The sequence below is a fragment of the Ailuropoda melanoleuca genome, chromosome 10 (assembly GCF_002007445.2).
Source record: "Ailuropoda melanoleuca isolate Jingjing chromosome 10, ASM200744v2, whole genome shotgun sequence".
NCBI classification, from domain to species: Eukaryota; Metazoa; Chordata; class Mammalia; order Carnivora; family Ursidae; genus Ailuropoda; species Ailuropoda melanoleuca.
In genome coordinates, this window is record NC_048227.1 from 75,420,909 (window position 1) to 75,442,490 (window position 21,582).

General features: G+C 37.1%; 1 protein-coding gene across 9 annotated transcripts in view; it reads right to left on the bottom strand.

Annotated features, from left to right (window-relative positions):
• Window positions 1-21,582, bottom strand: part of PTPRK (protein tyrosine phosphatase receptor type K) — a 553,021-nt gene that overhangs the window by 428,733 nt on the left and 102,706 nt on the right. The window lies entirely within an intron of this gene.

Below are 21,582 nucleotides of genomic sequence, written 5' to 3' on the forward strand. Positions count from 1 at the left end.
TATATATATATAGGAGGTAGCCTTTCCCCCTTTATATCAGTCATTTTTTCTGGGTTTTTTTTCCACGGGTAATTTTAAGGCAAAAGTAGAATGATTACTTTTGCTTCTCAACCTAGGTATACAGGCACACAGAACTCAACATACTTAGTTTATTCAGTTCATGAAAATAAGAACTGGCCTGTATGTCTAATCTTGAAAGAAAATGGATTAGAACTAATGAAAATTCAGCAGCGGGTTTAATGAGAAAAACCAATAACCTGTCTCCTTTCAAGTAAGTTATTTGTTTAGTTTCCATGGGGATCTCTGTGAAGACATTCAGTGAATTCTCTGACCAAACAGCAGACTATGGAGTGGTAAACTTCTGGCCTATAAATTCTTCTCTGTAAACAAGGAATTCATTTTTTTTTAACAAAAGTTTGTCAGCTTATATATGAATAAAAATTGCATTCCTCACCAGTGACAGAGATGGCAAAGAAGGCAAGATCAGAGATGTTCAGATGATGTTATGGCCCTAATAACCATTTTCGAAAGCAGAACGTGTATGTGAGAATCCTTGAATCATTCTTACGACTACATCAATCCTTTGAAATAATCAAACTTCAGCAGCTTGAAAGCTTAATAATGTCTTTTAAATATCCTAAAATAGCCTCTTTATAAATGTTTTCATGGAAAATGATGTACATCTTAATTTAAAATTAATCAATGAAAAAAAGGTTGCTGGGAAATGCATCTTCACATAGCAAGGGGAAAGTTTTTCTCAAAATATAATTTGCTATCACAAAGCCAAAATGACTTACTGCTTTGTAACACATGCCTTCAGGGCCCCCACTGCCCTTTATAATAATAGTATGAGTGGCCTCTGTTTGTAAATTTAAACTACCAATGGAACCTACATTGGCTCATTTGGAAGACGAACGACCTTAATTGCGGCCCTTCATAGCCATTGTTAATTTTAGACTCCAGGATTCTGATGAGCAATAACCACTAGAAGTATCTGTACAAAAGAAGTGGGTCAACCCCTACTATCTGTTGTTGAACTTCACTGCCACAACAGTCAAAAGTTTTGGAAATAGTTAGTGGTCCACTTGACTTGATTGATAAGAAAATTTTTAAAAGATGATTTTTTTCTACTTATAATAAATTCTAATCTAAGAGGGACCATATATCTATTTACAGCACATAGGACATACCAGTAAACCTCTGATAAAACATTTTTTTAATCTTTTTATATTTTATATTTCAAGGGTAAGTACTAATACTGTATACTGAACTAGATGAGAGGAAATTAAAAAAAAAAAAAAAAACATTAAAAAAAACTGATCCTGGCCTGATGAATGGCATAGTGACATAGAGAGGCATTTATATATATAAATACAGTGTCTTATAAGGGATAATAACAGTAGGACCAAGGTCACAAGGAACACAAATGACAAATGAACAGGCTACCTACACCAGGAATGGTTAGAGAAGGCTTCATGTATTTAGGCCTATAAAGATGAGTAAAGATAATGCTGGACAAGAATAGAGATAGGACTAAAATTAGAGAAAAAGCAAGAGCAAAGGCAGGCAGCTCTACAGAAACATGAGATTTGGGGGGATCTCGAATATCCTCAAAAATTTCTATGTTACAAACATGAAAAGTATGTAGAGGGTGAGGCAGAAATAAAACTAAATAAGAAAGATTTTAGATATAAAATGCTTAGATTTTATTCTGTAGTTGTACTGAAGACATCGAAGAATTTTATCCAAGAGTAGGACAAAATTCAAGCCATGCTAAAAATAATAGCAACAAGAATAATAATAATAACAACTCTAGTAGTCATGTAGAGTTTAAGGAGGAATGGGGGGCGCCTGGGTGGCACAGCGGTTAAGCGTCTGCCTTCGGCTCAGGGCGTGATCCCGGCGTTCCGGGATCGAGCCCCACGTCAGGCTCCTCTGCTGAGAGCCTGCTTCTTCCTCTCCCACTCCCCCTGCTTGTGTTCCCTCTCTCACTGACTGTCTCTATCTCTGTCAAATAAATCAATAAAATCTTTAAAAAAAATAATAATAAAAAAAAAATAAATAAAGAGGAATGGAGGAAAATGGAGGTAGAGTGTTTGGTTCAACCTTACAACAGATAACACCTACAGGTAACAGATAACACAAGATAATTCATCTCGAGGTAATCCCATTATATACAATCCCTGTTTACCATTTAAGACTCACTAGAAGGTCTGGTAAACAAAGTCTTGTAAACGTACTCTTCTATACACATGTTCCTGAGTTCAAGACATCTTCATATATAGCATTAAAATCTACTTAAAGGAGAAGCATCTTAGCAAGATTCCAACTCACAAAAACATAACTCATGAATTTAAAGTTTATCTGAGCTTGATGGCAGAACAAAAGGAGTCAAGATGTTCAAGAACTTCATTTAGGTCGAGGGGATGAAAAGAACAGCAAGGAAACAGCTTACATTTCAGTTGTTGTATTTGCCACCAGTAAGACGACAATGAGTAGCTGCAAATCAGGTCAGAGAAACAGCAATCACGAGTTCCTTGACCCTTCAAGGAAAACTACTTCTGCAGAGCCATTTCACAGATTCTACTTCCTTCAGCTAAGGGGCAGATCACTGCAATGGTCTGCTTCCACTCTGGCAATCCACTTATGGGGCTTTGCAAACTGTTTACCTGAAGATAAAAATCAAGCTAATTTGGATTTTGCCTGAATTTCTTTCCATTCCTAAACTGCTCACTGAAAGGACTGGTACTAAGAAACATAGTATCCCAACCCCAAAATGATATTGCCTAAACATCCAGCATTTAGACTCTTGAGTGTTTATTTAAACAGGTGGTGGTAGACTCTCTGAGAGAGCATGGAAACAGAGACCCTTTCTGTGGAATCATGAAAGAAAGAATACTGAACTCGAATCCTTTCTGACGTCAAACTTTTCAATAAAAACCAGTGTTAGGTTAATTTAGGACAAAGTTTAATTGGAGAAAAATATCAACAAATTAAAAATAAATTTAATCTAAAAAATAAAATTAAAAAAAATTGGAGAAAAATAAAAAGTCAGTAGGGCCCTGGACAGCTCTGAACATTTTGTAAAGGACATTCTTTTAAAAGATATTGTACTAGGGGCGCTGGGGTGGCTCAGTAGGTTAACGGACTGACTCCTGATTTCAACTCAGGTCATGATCTCAGGATCCTGTGCTTAAGCCCTGCGTGGGGCTCCTTGCCCTGTGGGGAGTCTACTTGAGGATTCTCTCTCCCAATTCCTCTCCTCTTCCCCCTGCTACGTGCACATGCGAGCGCACGGGCTCTCTCTCTCACACACAAATAAATAAATCTTTTAAAAAAAATACAGGGGGGCGCCTGGGTGGCACAGCGGTTAAGCGTCTGCCTTCAGCTCAGGGCGTGATCCTGGCGTTATGGGATCAAGCCCCACATCAGGCTCCTCTGCTATGAGCCTGCTTCTTCCTCTCCCACTCCCCTTGCTTGTGTTCCCTCTCTCTCGCTGGCTGTCTCTATCTCTGTTGAATAAATAAATAAAATCTTTTAAAAAAAAATAAATAAATAATAAAAAAATTTTAAAAATACAATAAAAGATATTGTACTAGGATATTCCACATTCTCCCCTCCAGGGCACTTATGCAGTCTTAATTTCCTGACTGCATACAATAAATAGCAAGAAACATAGAATATTCTTTTATGGTTCTTTACTATATACAAAGAACAAGCTTCATTTAGTTGAAGATACAGATTATTTTTCTTTTTATTTTCTTAAATAGTTTGGAATAGCAAGGTTTTAAAAAGAGAAACTCTTGGGGCGCCTGGGTGGCACAGCNTTAAAAAATAAATAAATAAAAAAAATAAAAAGAAACTCTTGGACAAAATATGTTGGCAAATACAATATCCTTAGCACAGCTGTTTATGATCTTCAAAAATGGACATGTTAATCTTTTCCAATTGTGAATTAAGCTGTGATATACAAATTCACTCATGTAAGTGATCATCAACTTTGCAATGATCTTTCTTCCATTAAGAACAAAAAGAAAGATTAACACATGTTACATTAGGCCACATGCAATACCGAATTAAATTAACTTTGAATAGATCATCTTTATCTACACTAATCAGACACCATAATATAAGTTTACCGGTATAATCCCCAAAACTCATTACAAAGAGGTCAACACATTTTACCAAAAAATTCAAAAAGACAAAAAAGGACTTTATTACTAAATATCTTAAATGTAATTCTACCTATAATCTGAGTCAATATAGTCTATTCCCAGAAAAACAGATTGGAAAAGGGTAAAAATTGATGCTTTTATATAAAGTTTGTATTTCCTCTTAAAACTTACTGGGTTATCTTAATGGCTTTATTTGTTTGTTTTTCTTTTCAACCCTACAGTTCTGGGAATACTGAAGGTACAAAATAAGAATTAACAATGCTATGATCCATGTTTAGGTAATTTACATCTGCTCTAAAAATAAGCAATGTTTTTTCTCAATTTACCTACTGAAGTTCAAGTAAGAAAAAAAAAAATCCAAATAGATGCAAAGTACAAATGCCTTTGGGAGCATAAGTATGAGTCGCTGGTCGTAATACATTGCTCTGATTCAATACTAAAGAGGATCTACTGAAGAAAAATTAGAAAATTCATGAATAAGAGTTGCTTAAAAGATAATCACTTCAGATAAAAAAAAAAAAAGTCTTTTACTCTGCTAGTAACTAATTAGTATGTGAAAATATTATTTGAGCCTAGCTCCTCCATAAAGGAAAAGAACTTGAAACATATTTGTGGAGATCCAAACCCATCATTTATTGATAGATACAAATGATTCCTAATAATGAGAGAAGAGCTCATTTCAAACATACCCATAAATTATCTAACTGTTCATCCCTAAAGTTCCATTTCTAGCCAAGAATATATGTTTAATATATATAATCCAACATTATTTAGCTCGTAAGACTTCTATTCAAACTGTCTATGATTCAAAGCAAAATGCTATACTCCATCTGATTGAGTAATCTTCCTTTAATAAGACTGAATTAGCCAGAACAGAATAATAAACCCAAATTCACTCCCCTCCATCTTTGCAGAGGCAATATTTAAATCTCCTAAACTTCATTGGATAAAACTTAAGGAATTTCAGGGTTCCTGGGTGGCTCAGTCGGTTAAGCGTCTGTCTTCAGCTCAGGTCATGATCCCAGGGCCCTGGGATCAAGCCCCACATCAGGTCTCCCTGCTCAGCAGGGAGTCTGCTTTCCCTCTCCCTCTACTGCTCCCCCTGCTTGTGCTCTCTCTCTGTCAAATAAAAAAAAAAACTTAAGGAATTTCAAGGAACCGGCACACACCGCCACTTACTAAGTGGCAGAACAGAGACCGTTTCTAGACACAGCAGGAAGCGAAGGCTAAAAACATACACAGCTTTGCCATTTTACTTCTTTGAGCTTTAATCTCCATCTCAGTAAAATCAAGACAATGATAGCTACAGTACAGTTAGTCGTAGGAGTTTTAATGATAATGCATATAAAGCTCCTAACACAACAAGTTTTCTGCTCACAGTAGCCTTATTTTCTCATGTCCCATTCTTGACAATTTATTATCTATATATGCTATACAGATGTAAACCTGTGCACATATCTAAGTACTAAAGCCTAAATGAGAAACTTATGATTTCCAGATAATTTACCCAAAAAGTCTAAAGCATTTCCATAAAGACTTTTTACCACATTACCATCATCAGACATGGGTTCAGTTAGGAATTACCTTCCTTTAGATCAGGGGTCAACAAATTTTATCTGTAAAAAACAAGTTAAGAATATGTTTGGTTTTGCAGGCCATACCACTTCTTTTTCTTTTTCTTTTAAAGATTTTATTTATTTATTTGAGACAGAGATAGCATGAGCAGGGGGAGGGGTAGAAAGAGAGAAAGAAGCAGACACCCCACTCAGCAGGGAACCCAGCATAGTGCTGGATCCCAGGGCCCTGAGATCATGACTTAAGCTGAAGTCAGATGCTTAACCAACTGAACCACTCAGGCACCCCCAGGTCATACCATTTCTGTCACAACTATATGTCACTGAAGCAAGAAAGCTGCCACAGAGAATACCCAACGAATGGATATATCTGTATTCAAATTAAACTTCTATTTACAAAAATGGGTGGCAAACTGGATTTGGCCTGTGGGCCATAGTTCAGCAACACCGGGTTTAGATCACTCTGATCTTAAGTAGTCTTTTTTTTTTTTTTTAGATTATTTATTTATTTATTTATTTATTTATTGGAGAGAGAGAGAGAGAGAGAGATAGCAAGTGATAGCACAAATGAGAGAGACGGAGAAGCAGACTTCCCGCTGACAAGGGAGCCCAACGTGGGGCTCAACTCCAGGACCCTGAGATCATGACCTGAGCTGAAGGCAGATGCTTAACCAACCGAGCTACCCACGTGCCCCAAGAATTCTTGAAAATTATAGGTAATATACGGTCTGCCTAAAAGCTTACAACCAAGGATCTTTCATTTCTGTATCACCCCCATAAGACTCAATTTTTTCCCCCATATATCAAGACAAATAGCAGTGGTCCACAGCCAGGAAACGGAACTGAATGGAGTTTGAATGACAGAACTACATCTGAAACCAAATCAGATTATCTGGCTGGGCAGAGATTCAAGTCAGAAACTGAGAATACGGAAATGCTAGAGAAACTCTCAAGGACCTCTAGTCTGGGTTACAAATTTTTCAGACACAAAGGGAAATGAATATATTTTATATCATGATTCAGTATATAATGCACACACACATGCAAATATTTATATACATAGTACGTGTGAACAATCACATTCATTTAATCATTCGTTATCTCATTCTATGGATCACTAATCCAGTGCTCTTTCTATAAATGAAATAAAATGTAGAGAAGTTGTATGAATCAGGGGAGTAGATATGAAAAATAAAAGGGGCTACTAATCCTTTGTCTCAAATACATGTGAGCACATGCCCACTGTGGGAGGGGGCCCAGAAGATAGGTGTGAGCAATCCAAGTTTCCATACCTAATTTCTAGGTCTCAAGTTGAAGTCCAAAAATTAGCCTCTGACACATGGGCAGCCCTGGCAGTATGTGACTTCTTCCAACCTCATTATGGAGCTAATGGATGGTTTCATGCCAAACAGCCATAGAAATGATTTCACACATGAAAAGAGGTTTATTTAAACATAAAAGGAATATATTAATGAAAGGCACCTCACAGTAGAAAAAAATGAAAATTGCCCAGTCACAGAGCCAGAAACAATCAGAGCCAAGAACAGAACCTGGGCACTATGGGTTCTTTAACTCTTAACCTACCTACATTAAATGGCTCCTCAAAATCAGGGTGAGATTAGACATTTTCAGAATGATCCAATACAGCTCCCACCAATGGTAAAATTTTCATGGTATTACTCAACACAGAGCACATTACCTATCTCACCCATATGATGGTGTGGTAGTGTGCCATCATTTGAAAATGAAATATAGTAAACCACATCACCTATCAAAGTCTCTCAGGCTTAATGCCACAGACAGGAAAGGGTCTTTATTGGACAGAGTTATAACAGCCTAGCTGATTAACTAGTAACTCTGGCAAAGAATTTTATGCAAAAAGGGTGACTTAAGGCTGAGAATTTGTATATTTGCAACATTGTCCTATCATTCTTGCTTGACAACCTTTACTTTTCACCTCATCTCCCCCAAGGCATGTATAAATAAGTAGCTTTTCTATCTTTAAAAACATTAAAATAAATTAAAAGATATTTGTTCTGGCAATTTTTACAGTAGCCTTCACATTAATCCTGGTTTTAAAAACCAGGTGTTTATCCCAAGATCATTAATATATTTACACAAGTTTCTCTTCTTATTTTTTATCCTTTTATCTATTCCAGTAAAATCCCATCTTTTTTGCTTAGCGTTAGATACACAATCTAGACAAACCCATTGAACAAAGTAATGGAGAGTAAATGTACTGAAAAATAAAATTCCCAACTGAAGCCATATTTACATTTCGGTAAAATTGGAAAACCACCCGAGCTCACACTTAAACATCTCTTTGTTTTGTTTCTCATGAAGGGGTTGCTGGCGGGCTCTACTTCACCCATATCAGACACATCCTGGCTTATTTCAGCCATTGCTGCCGATTCTCAGCTCAAGCATGATGGGCAACAGACCATTTTTCATTTATGAAGGGCGTTCTGTGAAATACCGAAGCCATGTAAAACGGAATTCCACAACCCACCCTCCTAGAGGAAGGGTAAAGATCTGCTTTGAGGCTTTGAATTTAAAGATTTACATCAGATTGGCAAAGGAATCTTACATATAATCAAGCACATTGTAAGAAGGACAACAATTCAGCTTTGTAAGACTTTGAAATACACTTCAAGGAAATGATAATCAACTAATTTAGGTAAATATTTAAAATACACCACAAAAGTAAAAAAAAAAATATTTCATTAAAATGAAGCCCTTTTCTTATAAAATCTTTCTAGACTTGGTATAACGTATAAGGCATACTGGCCAATGTTTGGGTTTTCCATAGATTTATTTACTTATTTATTTATTTGAGTGGGGGAGGAGCACAGGGAGAGGGACAAGCTGACTCCGCACTGAGCGCAAGCCCTATACAGAGCTCGATCTCACAACCCCGAGATCATGACCCCAAAATCATGACCTGAGCCAAAATTCAGCATCAGATGCTTAACTGACTGAGCCACCCAGATGCCCCATTTCCATAGTTTCTAAAACACATTCTTAAAAGTAAAAATTATATTGCCTTCTGCCATTATCTTTATTTAGGAAAAGAAAGTTGGATATCATCATTTCAATCAGTATACACACTACTGATGTTGTCTGTATTAACCAGTTCCTCTCATTCTGAACGTCATTCATACAGTCAGTGTGGCATCTTGCCAGGTCCACAGCAAGCAAGCCACTCATACAAACCACAAGTAAATCATTCCACTAATACTGAGTGATGCCAGAAACCATATTGTCGGGAATCTCTGCCCCTGTCCTCGTATAGTAAGCATTCTGGGTTTTAACCAAAATTCTGGTTACGAATTTTACTACAGTCTTTAAAAGCATCAACTTCTGACCAAACCCGTGCCACAGCCTGAGTCAGTAACTTCCTCTTCCCAAGGTTCCTTTCTCAGAAGAGTGCACGTGGTTACCATTTAGTGGAATCGCCACAAAAAATAAACATTTCTCAAGTAGCAAAAAACACTGCTACTCACGGACATTTAAGTCAATGGCCATTCTGACCTAGGGAGGGAGTCTTTTTTTTTTAAGATCTCATCTATTCATTTGAGAGGAAGAGCGAGGAGCAGACTCCTAGCTGAGCGGGGAGCCTGATGCAGAACTCGATCCCAGGACCCCGGGATCATGACCTAAGCTGTAGGCAGATGCTTAACTGACTGAGCCACCCAGGCACCCCCAATGGAAAAGAGTCTTAACTGGGAAAATATTGAGTAAGGTTTTACACAGAGCCTCACCAAGATTCAGGTCTGTCTGTATCTTCATTTTCTAATCTCTACATCAAAAAAAAAAAAAAAAAAATTGGCTTCACTTTCCCACCTACTACATAGTAATTCTGTGCCAATTAATTTGAAAAATCTCTCCACAATATCCTGTGGCATTAAAGCCAAGTGCTCTACACATCTAAGGTATCATTAAGATAGAATTTTAGTTAGCAAAACATCTAGGTGAAATCTTTATTCTTGTTTTATAATTACATGAAATTTTTAGAGTGATACGACCAATAATTTGGAGGATTAGAAGGGGAAGATGAGCTTACAACAATATCCTATCATTCGTGGGTTTTTGTGAAAAGATGAAGCAGCTCCAAGATAATAAATTCAGCTGTATGTCTGAAATTCATGCTACCACTGACTCTACTCCCCAGTAGAACTCCTAAAATATAAACTACCATAATCCAGCTACCCTTACATAACAAAAATATTTTAAAGATGTTGACTCTGCCTATATCAGAATTTCAAATGAAATTCAAAAATATTAAAAAGTGCTTCAGTGCAGAAAAGAGGTCTGGGTCTGGAAGAATAATTTAATAGAGATAAGAAAGTTAACTTTCTTTTGTTGCAAACTCCATGCAGATCAGGGGTTCACGGTGCCCATGAACAGTAGATGTAATATCTACAGACTTGCAATAGCCTTGTCTCATGTTTAGATTGGCTGAAGCTTTATATCCCATTTATTTAACATTCTTATTTTAACTTTCCCTCCAGTTCTTGCTCTAAAACATAATGACTGACTTTAAATCTATCCAACTGTACAGTTTACTAATTAAAGGCAAACACATTTCTTCAAAATGAAACATAAAAACCTGGAAATTTCTAATTTCAAATATGAGGGGGTGAGAAGCTGGCAAATAAGATTTGAATAATAGATTAAAAGCAGTAGCAGGTGATGAAGGCATTTGAAGTCTGGGATCTGCTGTGCAGTAGGACAGCCTTCCTGTCTCACTTCTCACCTCAAGCCAGAGCTTATATTTTGGAATTTTCTACTCTCTAAAAACAGATAAAATAAAAGGCATTATTACAACATGGTGCTGACAAGGCCATCCAAGCAAATAATTAGTAAAAACAAATTGCCCCTAATTAAAGTCCCAATAAACTTAAGCAAAGCCTGTCATGCTCACTACTCAAATTCAAGTAAAGGCAAATTACAATAAAAGTGAGAATTTTTTTGGCTACAGCATTTGCAAAATGTCAAAGGACTGATAATATCTAGCACTGATAGGACATGGGGTAACAACAGGAAGGCAAAGGGCACTTTCTTGGGGGGAGGGGCAATTTGGTTTTATTTACCAAAGTTGTTAATCACTTGCTTTTTAAACCAGCAATTATACTTCTAGACATTTACCCTACATAAATGTCCACATATGTGCAGTCCTGAGTCCTACAAAAACAACCCAGGACTACCAACTCCCCCCCCACAACCAAGAATGAATTATCTATGGGCTTCTCAATGACACCCAAGACAACAAGACTACCTCCAAGCCTGAAGAGCACTTCCAGCAATAACACTTGCAAATAAAATCCCAAACTTTGGGCTAATGAACACTAGTAAGCTACTATAATAGTTAATTCACACAGGGAACCCTAAATGTTCAACATTATCAACTGGCAAAGATAAAAACAAACAAACTTTAACAAGCAATACAGAATTGAGCAATTATCTGGCAAATGTTGAGACAATAAAAATATCCTAAGATATTATAAAGGCAAAGAAATGTTGAATCAAGTGCACAAATGGAAAGACGAAGGTGTAATAGGAGATCAATGATATAAAAGTATCCTTCCCCAGTTACCACTCTTCACCTGGCTATTTAAGCACATTGGGAAAAACAAACACAGGGAAACTACTTATGAGAAGTAACATTTTATGATAAACCATTCAAGATAAGATTGATTACAGCAATAGCATTGTAAGTCAGCCAAAAATAAAATTATCTAAAAGAATGGCTTTGAGTATAACTTCCTAGTATTTCCCTGACATCTAATAACATAACTTAGCTCCTTTTCACTTATCACTTCAGCAACTTCAGGCCTCATCTGAAAGTACAACCAGAATGCAAAACAGATTAGGATATAATAGAGAGCTAAACATGTCAAAAGCATTTCTGAAGCTACTTTATCTGCAATGGTAAGTTTATAACTTTGTCAAAGAATGCATTTATGTACATATTTCCACATGAAATGCTTGGACCATGATTGGGACTATCTAGCTACTACTCATAACTTTATTTAATTCAAAAATTTCCTATAATCTATTAAATCTAGTAAAATAAATAGAGTAATCTGATAACATAAAAATCTATTCCTAGAAATAGCATTTTCAATTTGTGAAATACAGTAACAATCAACTAGAGAAATCACATGATACATTTGTTAGGGGAAATAGAAAAATATCCTCCAACTTCAAGTACATTCCTAGGTCCTCTTATGTCTCAATTTCATGTTTACTTTTAGTCTACAATTGGGATGTTAACAGAGCTTTTACGTAGATCAATATGATGCACGAAGGAAATAGGACAGGAGGAATTAGGGCATGAAAATCATGGTATAGAGCAACAATCACCTGATATTCCTGGTGGTTGTATTTGACTAAGATTCTTTCAGGAGATATTCTATAGAGTAGGTAGTAACAGAAAGAAGGGCTGCAGGATTAGAAAAAGTAGGTGGTAGAGACGTGGAGCAATGAAAGCATCTCTTGGGGAAGGAACAGAATGGGGGATCGCAGGGGGCTGGGCTAAAGACTAAGAGACTAAAGAGTCCTAGGGTTTGGGAAGGGGGCAGTCAGAGATCACTGAGGTGAGGCCTCAATGGCAAGAAGAGCGGAGTTTGACCTACTCAATCTAAATGGCAAAGCCATAATCCAGGTATAAGTGGTAGACCACTCATGATACCATACATTGTGTAAAGTTAAGAATTTTAAGAACTGCCTATATATACATAGCAGGTTTTCAGATAAGTAAGAGACATTCAGGTTCTTGCTCAATAGGTTTTTAAACTCCAACCTGGTAAGGATTGCCCACATCTAAAAGTAAATGTGTGAGCTCAGGAACCTTCTTCCTGCTGTGATCAGATGAACAAGCAAGTATCCCTCCCACAAAAGGAGAATCACCCATTTAAAGGATTCTACAGTCCACCTCCACCCCTCCCCTTAGTAATCCATAAAAGCAACTGGCTATGTTTCATATTAGGATTTGTTTTTCATGTATTTGAGGCATCTTGTAAAAACAGACAAAAGGACTTCTTTTTGCTGTGGAAATACTGGCAATAACATGGTCATGTGTTCAAGAAAAATTATTTCTACCAAAACATCAAAAGGCATTAAAAGTTAGTGACTGGTCATGTGGCCTCACACCAAGCTGCAGCAATGTCTACAAAATACAGTCTTGAACTAGGGTATCTGTGATTTCTTTAAGACCACAGAAGCTCAATGAGTGAAAGGCTATCAAATCTGACTCAGTGGCATTAATTACACCTCCAAGGGTGAAGTGAGAATTGTGTGAGCCAAAGAATAAAATTTTATAGTACTATAAAACACTGGTCTAGAAGTCGCAAGAGAAGGGAACTGCAGGGTAAGTAATTGAAGGCAGGAGAGTTGACTTTCTGCCCAATCACTAACTTGGCTGAGCCTTTAGTGGTAAAACTTTCTTCCCAGCCTTAAATTTATAATCACAGTAACAACCACAGCCTCCAAAGAAAATCAAATGAACACACTCCTCTTCTTAAACATTTAAGATACAATGTAAATCTCTCCAAGGATCCCGAGTGACAGGCACATCATACCTTTTCCAAATATCAACGTTACCATGGAGAAAAGTCAGATCTAAACTAGTCAACATTACTGCATACATCATACACCAGAACATACAAATATGTGTTTTCATTCAGAGAAGGGAAAAGGAGATTTTTAAAGTTTCCACTCCTAAATTGAAAGCAGTTTTATTTCAACTGTAGGATCAAATCTATTTTTTACGTATGGACAGCTTCAAGCAGATATAAGTAACAGCAATTACAATATACATCATTTGGTATGCAGTTTTGGAATTACAATCTTTAGATGCATTGGAATTCACAAACAAGACTCAGAAAGGCTTTATGAATCTCAAAGGGGATTAATGAAAATATCTGGTCAGAATACAAAGTATAACAACAACAGTTATTATTAACATACAAAAAATATTTAATATAGTTCATAGCATATTATACTAAATAAACATTAGTATTTTTTTTTTAATTTAAAAATCACATATATGCTCACCAACCAAAGATAACCAGTGCTAACATTCTGGTGTGCATTTCTTACTAGGCTTTCCACGACACCAGAGGAGGAAGCAACAGCAACCACAGCAGCTAATGATGCCCAAGCGGCCACCATGTACCAGGCACTGCTCCGAGTACTTCATGCGAAGTAATTCACCTAGTCCTCACTCCAAAACCTAAAATAAGGTGGCACTGTTATTATGTCCATTTTATAGATGAAGAAACTAAGATAAGCTTAGTTCACCTGAGCTTGAGTGATCTGTTTGAGTCACACTGCTAGTAAGGCACCCATCCAGGATCCAGAACCAAGGGAAGTGGGCATTTCTGAATTTCCTTCAAATGGATGGAAGGAAGCACTTCAAAGGAAGAGCAGCATCGAACTCGAGGAGAAAGCCAACAGGCAAGCCAGGTATTACCAAATCATAAATGCAGACTGGACAAGCAGCCACAAACCGTAGGCCAGATACCACCACCACAACCTACAGACACGGGATTAACACGAGATGTTTTTGCACAAACTATGGCAAATCACAAGACTTCCCTTAGGAAAAGCAGATTTCATGCTCCAAACACTCCCATGTAGTCGAATAATGGCTTCTTCTTGGTTCAAGCCAGGGAGATTTAAATAAGCAACTGGCACCGGCCCTCTTCCACTCCCTTGTCCCCGTTCCTTCTCTTGGAGAGAGGAAGGAGGCCTAGTCTCGTTTCAGCAGCTGTGACTCAGCTGTCCACTCTACAAGCCCGCACCAGGAATGTGGACATCCTTTCAGAAATGCCATTTACAGGCAAGAAATTGTTGGGAGAACAAGGATACATGCCTCTCTCAGTTCGCATCTCTTTTGTGTAACGAGCATTTTTAACCCAGTTTACCTCAGCATCTACAACCCCTACATTTCCTCGGTAGTAGAGTGCATTTAATTTACTAGAACTAGCTATTTGAAGTCGGTGACTATATTTAAGCCCGCCTACATATCGCTAAAGCAGAGCAAGGCAGTGACATTCTAACCTGACTCCTGATTGACTTCAAAGCAATCCCATAAAGAGAGAGAAACACAATATCAAGGGTATCTGCCAAGTGTTCCTCCGCGTGGACTGCTGCTCACACAGTGTGTAAAAAGAACATTCATTTGTCCCTTCCCTCAAGGAAGTCCACCTTAGTTTTGTTTGTTTGTTTTTAGGAAAATGCCAGGCTCTATGTGTTCTAAACGTTCATTTATTTAAAAGTGAAGTTATTTGAAAATGTGAAGAATTGCAAAAGATCCTGAAGCCAGAGTATTCTCCACCCAGTATAGGAATGTCCTCCAGCATCTCAGGACAGATGGCCTCTTGGCATCTGCCTGGATATTTTCACACCCTTTAGAGTAAGGCAGGACCTCTGTGGTATCAATGGTATTCCCCCATGATGGCTTTGAAATCACTTGACCACTGGGATTGCAATGGCATGACATCTGTGAAAAATTTCATCTTTTCAAAGGCTACACCCTATGGAGTGTCACACAACCATTAGACTTCAGAACTGGAAAGGACACGGGATCATTTAAGCACAGGTCACTTTTTGTTTAATCTAGACCACAATCTAGGTTCAGAGAAGTAGGAGGCCTATAGGCACACATATGTGAAGCTTAACCTATAACAATCGCTGCACAAGGATCACCCTCCCATTCTGAGCCAACCCCTCAAACAAAGCTTCATTCCTGTGGACTTTTTCTTATTCAAACTGAAATCCATTTGTAACTTTTCTCTTTCCATCCCATGTAATTGACCTTAAAAACCCTGATCAAAAAAGCCCACAAAAGGACTAATAAAACTTAATAGGTCAGCAGAAACTACACTACTGAGATTCTAGTGTCCTATGGTCACAACTTGGATCAGCCTTCAAGAGGGACAGCAGAGAGAAACAAATTCTATGTGATATTCCCCAGATTCTAAAGCATAAGCCTATTCATACTAAATGTGTTTGTAATAGTAAGTAAAATAAATGCTCACAGAAAAAGGCTGCATTTTCTCCACCTTCTAGTGTGTTAAGCATCAGGACTAAAAGGGACATCAAGGTTTTTTACCTGAATCAGCTCCTTATCTCCAAGGTAGAAAAGGTAATATAATAGGTTCCAGTTACCCTGGAGACTCTCTAAGCTTAGCTGACTTTCCCAGACTCAGTCAATGAAGAAAGAGAGACTCCATCCCAGGGCCCCTCTCTCCTCTACTGCACCCCACCCTATAATGTTCATGATTCAGCTTGCCTCCATCAGCCAATTTAGTTTTTTTTTTAATTTTTTTGTTAGTGTGCACAAACGAAATTTCCTCAAGGTGGAAGATTTCTTAAAGATAGCACTATCGTATGTCATTCACCTAATTTTTCAAAAAATAAATCAAGTGGACGAGAAGTTGGATTGATTTGCCGCTACTCATTTTCAAAAACCTCATCTTCTGAGGGAGATCAGTTCTTTCATTGCTCTGTCCAATTGATCTAATGTAAAAAAGCCATTTCTAAGCTTTTCTAAATGTGGTTCAGAACTTGAGAAACCAAACACTTCAAGAAAAGATCAAATTTTTTTTTAGCAGAAAGAAACCTAAGTATTTTTTGTAAATCGCATAGTATGTGTCAGGCAGTGTAGGTGGTCCTTTCATTTAATATTTACAATCATTTCATTTAATTGTATATTATTGAATTTAGTATTTACAAATGTTAATTTATATCATTTTTCATTTAATATGAATATTTAATTTCATTTAATATTTACAAATACAGTAAGTGAAATTGTTCTCGTTTTACAGTTCAGAAAACTCAAGAGGTAGAACGATTCGTTGATCTGGATCAGGACACATAGCTATTAATTGGTAAATTGAAACCTGTACCTGATTCCAAAGCTTGTGTACTTTTCAATCCACCCGAAAAACAAAAGCAACTGGGGTCCTGACGACATGCAGGAGAATGAGGAAACGGCAGGCCCTCTTCAGAAGCACACAGTTTACATAAATGGTACTAAATCCGGTAATCTCAGTTTTTCTCTGATGGAATTTCTTTAATTTCTGCTCACTTGCTCACATAATTCAAGGGTCGACACAACCTGGCTGAGCTATTCTCTGCCTGTCACCTTCCAAACCTCCTTCCCAGCAACCTCAGAATTCTTCAGATAGATGCCAAGGCTTCTATGTGAAAAATAAAAGGGAAAAGAGAGTTTTCTTGAAGAAATAATTTTATTTATTCTTAAGAAAAATCTTGATGAGGCATCATATAAAAACTTGTGCTTTGTGTCCAAGGCCACAAGACAACTGCCACGATTAAAGAAAGCTTTTCCTTTTAAAGAACAATGGTTTATTATTTTAATAAGCACAAAAGAACTGTATTCAAATTTCAGTTGTGAAAAAGGTGCCGTTTGAGACGCGTCTGAGAAGTAAAAAAAAAAAAAAAAAATTTTTTTTTTTTTTTTTTTCACGAATCACTCTCATAAACCACTTTGGCAAAGATGACTCTTGAGGATAATCTCCATTTGTCAAGTCCCCTTCTCTTCTGAAAAGGACAGACTTGAGCTAAAGAGCAGTATCTGAAACCAAGAGGCCACAGACAAGACAAGCCTCGCAGAAGAGAATGCCATGAAAAAAGGACCTTAATCCAATAATTGTTACAATTACAATTACATTAAGTCACCATCTATAAAAGACTCTTAGTGTTTATTTGCTCAATCACTGTAGCCTGTGTGAATATAGCAAGATCCATGGCACAGAGGAAGGTTTTAATAAAAAAACTGTTGCAAATAATTGAAAATATAAGATGAAAAGCTTCATTCTTCTATATGATTAAAAAACAACTTGGTTGTGTTAAATTTGTGATGGTTAGGATTAAATACCTGGGGCCAATAATACCTTTACAGGTGATAGCAGAGCTCTATGAATCTAGTTACCAGTTAAGAATTCAATTCAATAAGCATTTATTGAAGTACCAGTAGTACCAGTACTATACTAGATGTTGGGAACACACAGACAAAACGTGCCTGACATAAAGGGGGTTACAGATATATAAGTAAATAATTATAATACAAAAAATATACATCATGTGTATAGTAATAGAATGATAAATGATTAATTAACACTATACTCAAGTAGGTGGTCAACAAAGACCTCACAGTAACTGACATATTGAACTAAGTTCTGAATGAAGAATGAACACCAAAGAAAACAGTACAAAAACAGGGATGAACAAAACTGGATTAACTTTGTTTTGAAGCAGTACTAGGTTCAAGAAAGGGATGCTAAGAGAAGATCTAGAGAGAGATACAATACTCAATAACAACTGACACTGTATGTCATGCCAAGGATCACGGACTTACCTTTATAAATAAGGGACATAAGTGAAATTTGTTTTAAAAAGACCCCACTGGCAACAGTATAATAAACAGGTTGTAAGGGGCCCCAAATAAGGGAGAAAGACAAGATTTAAAGAAGTGAATGCAATAGTCTGGGTGAGAGCTGGTGATGGTAACCAAGGTTTAAAACCAGATCTGCTTTTAGTACAGTGGTATAGAGATGTTTCTTGTTTTGCAGGTGTTAGGGAAAATCACAAAGGGATGCCTAGGTGGCTCAGTAGGCTAAATCACCCTACTTTTCATTTGAGCTCAGGTCTTGAACTCAGGGTCATGAGACCGAGTCCTGTGTCAGGCTCTGCGATGGGCATGGAGCCTGCTTGAGATTCTCTCTCTCCCTCCCCCTCTGCCCCTCCCCCTCTAAAAAAGAAAAGAAAAAAGAAAATCATGTAGAACTATAAATTGATAAGAATTGTTTTTTTTTAATTAAAATCAGTTTACAGATTCAATGTCATGGCTTTCCTTTAGAATTAAAATCAGAAGAGAAGGCACTGATGCACAAACACATACATATGCATGCATACATACATGCATACCCAAAAAAGACACAGGAATAGGTCAAAAATTATGCAGTCATTTCTTTCAGACTACAGGACCTACAAGCTTCTTTACATTTTCTAATTTCTCATTACAAATTATTTTTCTTAAAATAAAGATGCTATTTATGCTTTCCAGCTTCTAAACGTGGGGGGGGGCATTTTAAAGCATAAAGCAAATGAGAATTTCCCATCATTCAGTAGATATTTACTAAGTAAAGACAAATCATATAGAAGCAGAAAATATTATCTAAAATTCATATCTTCCCTTTTTTAATAGTACTCTGGCACGCAAAGAAAAAATAATTACTTTTTTTCCCCTTGGGTTAATGTTTACATTTGCAGAATATGGACTAGTTAGGCTTAACAAATGGTCCAGGATTAAGGATATGCGGTATGTGTAAAGGGTAAAAGAGCCTAGGAGTTAAAATAGTAAGACAAGATGAGCCATTATGGTCATACATAGGAAAAACATAGAAAGTTAACACTAACTTCAAAATTGCTCTATGGATAACATTATTCTCCTTGAACCATACACAATGATAGGCCATTAAATATCAGCACCTCCAACGAGAAGCTTATATACTATTTACACATAGAAAAAAATACAATGGTTAATAACACGAATTCAAAAAACAATAATGTTACAATGGAAAACATGGGAGTCATTTGATAATAATAACAGGCACACTTCACCTTAATACAAGAAAACTAATTTGTTGGCATATCATTAGAGCTTCTTTTTGAATCTATCACTATTATAAATCACTCTAAATTCACTAGCAAATATTTAATACTCAGGTAATAATGCTGAGCCTTCCATCTTGATTTGCTTAATAACAAGAAAAATTTCTTCGATCATAGCAGTATTTTTGTCACTCAGTCTCTCTTCCTTAATTTTCTCACTCCTAATAATACTGCCATGAATTCAGAGTCCACTTTTCCTCCCTGAGGAACAAACAGCATTCCACAGTAAATCTCATTTACCTGATGTGGATGAGAAAAAATGAAAAGGATATGGTCCTTTTCATCTCTAATTCCCAGAGACATTCTGGCCAACTCTGCTCCCATCCTTCACAGTCTGGGGCAATGGAATGCACTACTTCCTACCCACACCCAGGAGATGAAAAGGAAAGTTAAAAAAATGGTTCAAGTGCAAGTGGGTGTGTTTGTTTATAAAATGTTTTTTAGAATATATATATATAAAGGATAGATGCTAACGTTTCATTAGATACTGTATCTGCTCACCAAAAAGTTAATGCATTTTACCGAGAGTATATTTTATGAATTCTATTTATCGTAAAGTTATGATCACTTTAGGTACCATTTTCTTAACATAGTCATAGTTCCTTTAAACTCTCCCTCCTCAGAATTCCAAATACCCCAAACAAAATTTTTCCTTTAGGAAAAAAATGTGGTTTGAACCAGAGACCACAGTCCTTATTAAAACATTTTTTGGATGTCCTAAAGCATGCACTGCAAGCATAGGCCTATGTCACTATGTCTTGCAAAGGTGTTCTTGGGCATCAGCCTGTCTCTTCCTCAGCACCAGAACACTAGTAAGAAGAAGCAACAAGGAACTAACCTGGGTGTATCATAACTCTGCCAAAGTTCAAATGTTGCACAGTGTCTGACTTTTTTTTTTTAATGCATTTTTTTGGGAAAGATTTTATTTATTTATTAGTCAGAGAGAAAGAGCACTAGCAGGGGGAGGGGCAGGCAGAGGGAAAAGCAGGCTCCCCACTGATCAGGAAGCCCAATGCAGGGCGATCCCAAGGACCCTGGTATCATGACCTGAGCTGAAGGAAGACGCTTAACCAACTGAGCTATCCAGGCAGCCCAAGTGTCTGACTTTTTAATAAAACCACCTTCTTGCCTACACCATTCTCTTTCCCTATGCGCATTGTTAATGTCTCCCCCTTCTCATTCTAACGATTTCCTCTAGTTCTGTAAAGCACTGTCCCCAATCCACACCATTCCCTCAATAACAATCAATTACATGATGGCTTTGCCCTCTTTCCGAAATTCTTATCAAAACTTTGTGGAGAAATCTCCAAATGTCTACAAATACCTAGGATCCAATAATCCCAAATAAAGTATAAATAGTAGTACCAGGGTTTTTTTGCTCTTACTGTATGAAGCTCAGAAAACACTTGGGGGTGAAAAACATTTGGGGACTAGGGGGTCATTATTTGAAACATAAGACCTATTCTATTCAATCTATTACAGATAAATGAAAGAGGATAATGGAGGCTGAAAGGACGAGATGTTACCTTTAGTTAGTTGACTCTTTCAAATAATGAAAAGTGAAAAAACAGAGAATGAAAATTCAATTGGAACGAACCTGAGAACCTGCTGAAGACTTCGATTTCCAGCAGGATTGCTGCCCTGGGCGCCCCTCCCTGGCAGTGCTGAGGAGCCAGCACAAGACCAACTCTGGGGTGGAAAGGATCACTAATTGTTTGTATCCTCCCCAAAAAAGCTGTTAAGCAAAAATGGTGAGGAAAGTTCCTCTGAAGCCTTCCATCTGGAAAAGAAAGCCGCCAGAGCTCCAAAAGCTGTGTTTCTGTCCCTCCCAAGATCAACCCTTTACTCTTGTGGAAACTCAGGAGGTGGGTTTAGTTGGGTACATAACAAATGGATAATCATGCAAACATTGAACATGCGTTAGACTTCCTCTGTTGTGAGTTTATGCCATTACATTTCCAAACTTTAGTTCATGTGTACTTAGTTCATGAACTTAGTGCATGGCTTAAAATATGGCTGCCTGTTTTCCCTAAAAAAGGAAAGGAATGCTGTCATCAGCTATAAGGTTTGCAGAGAAAAAAAAGTCAACTTAAACGACTATAGCAAATTGAAAGAAAAATATATTAATT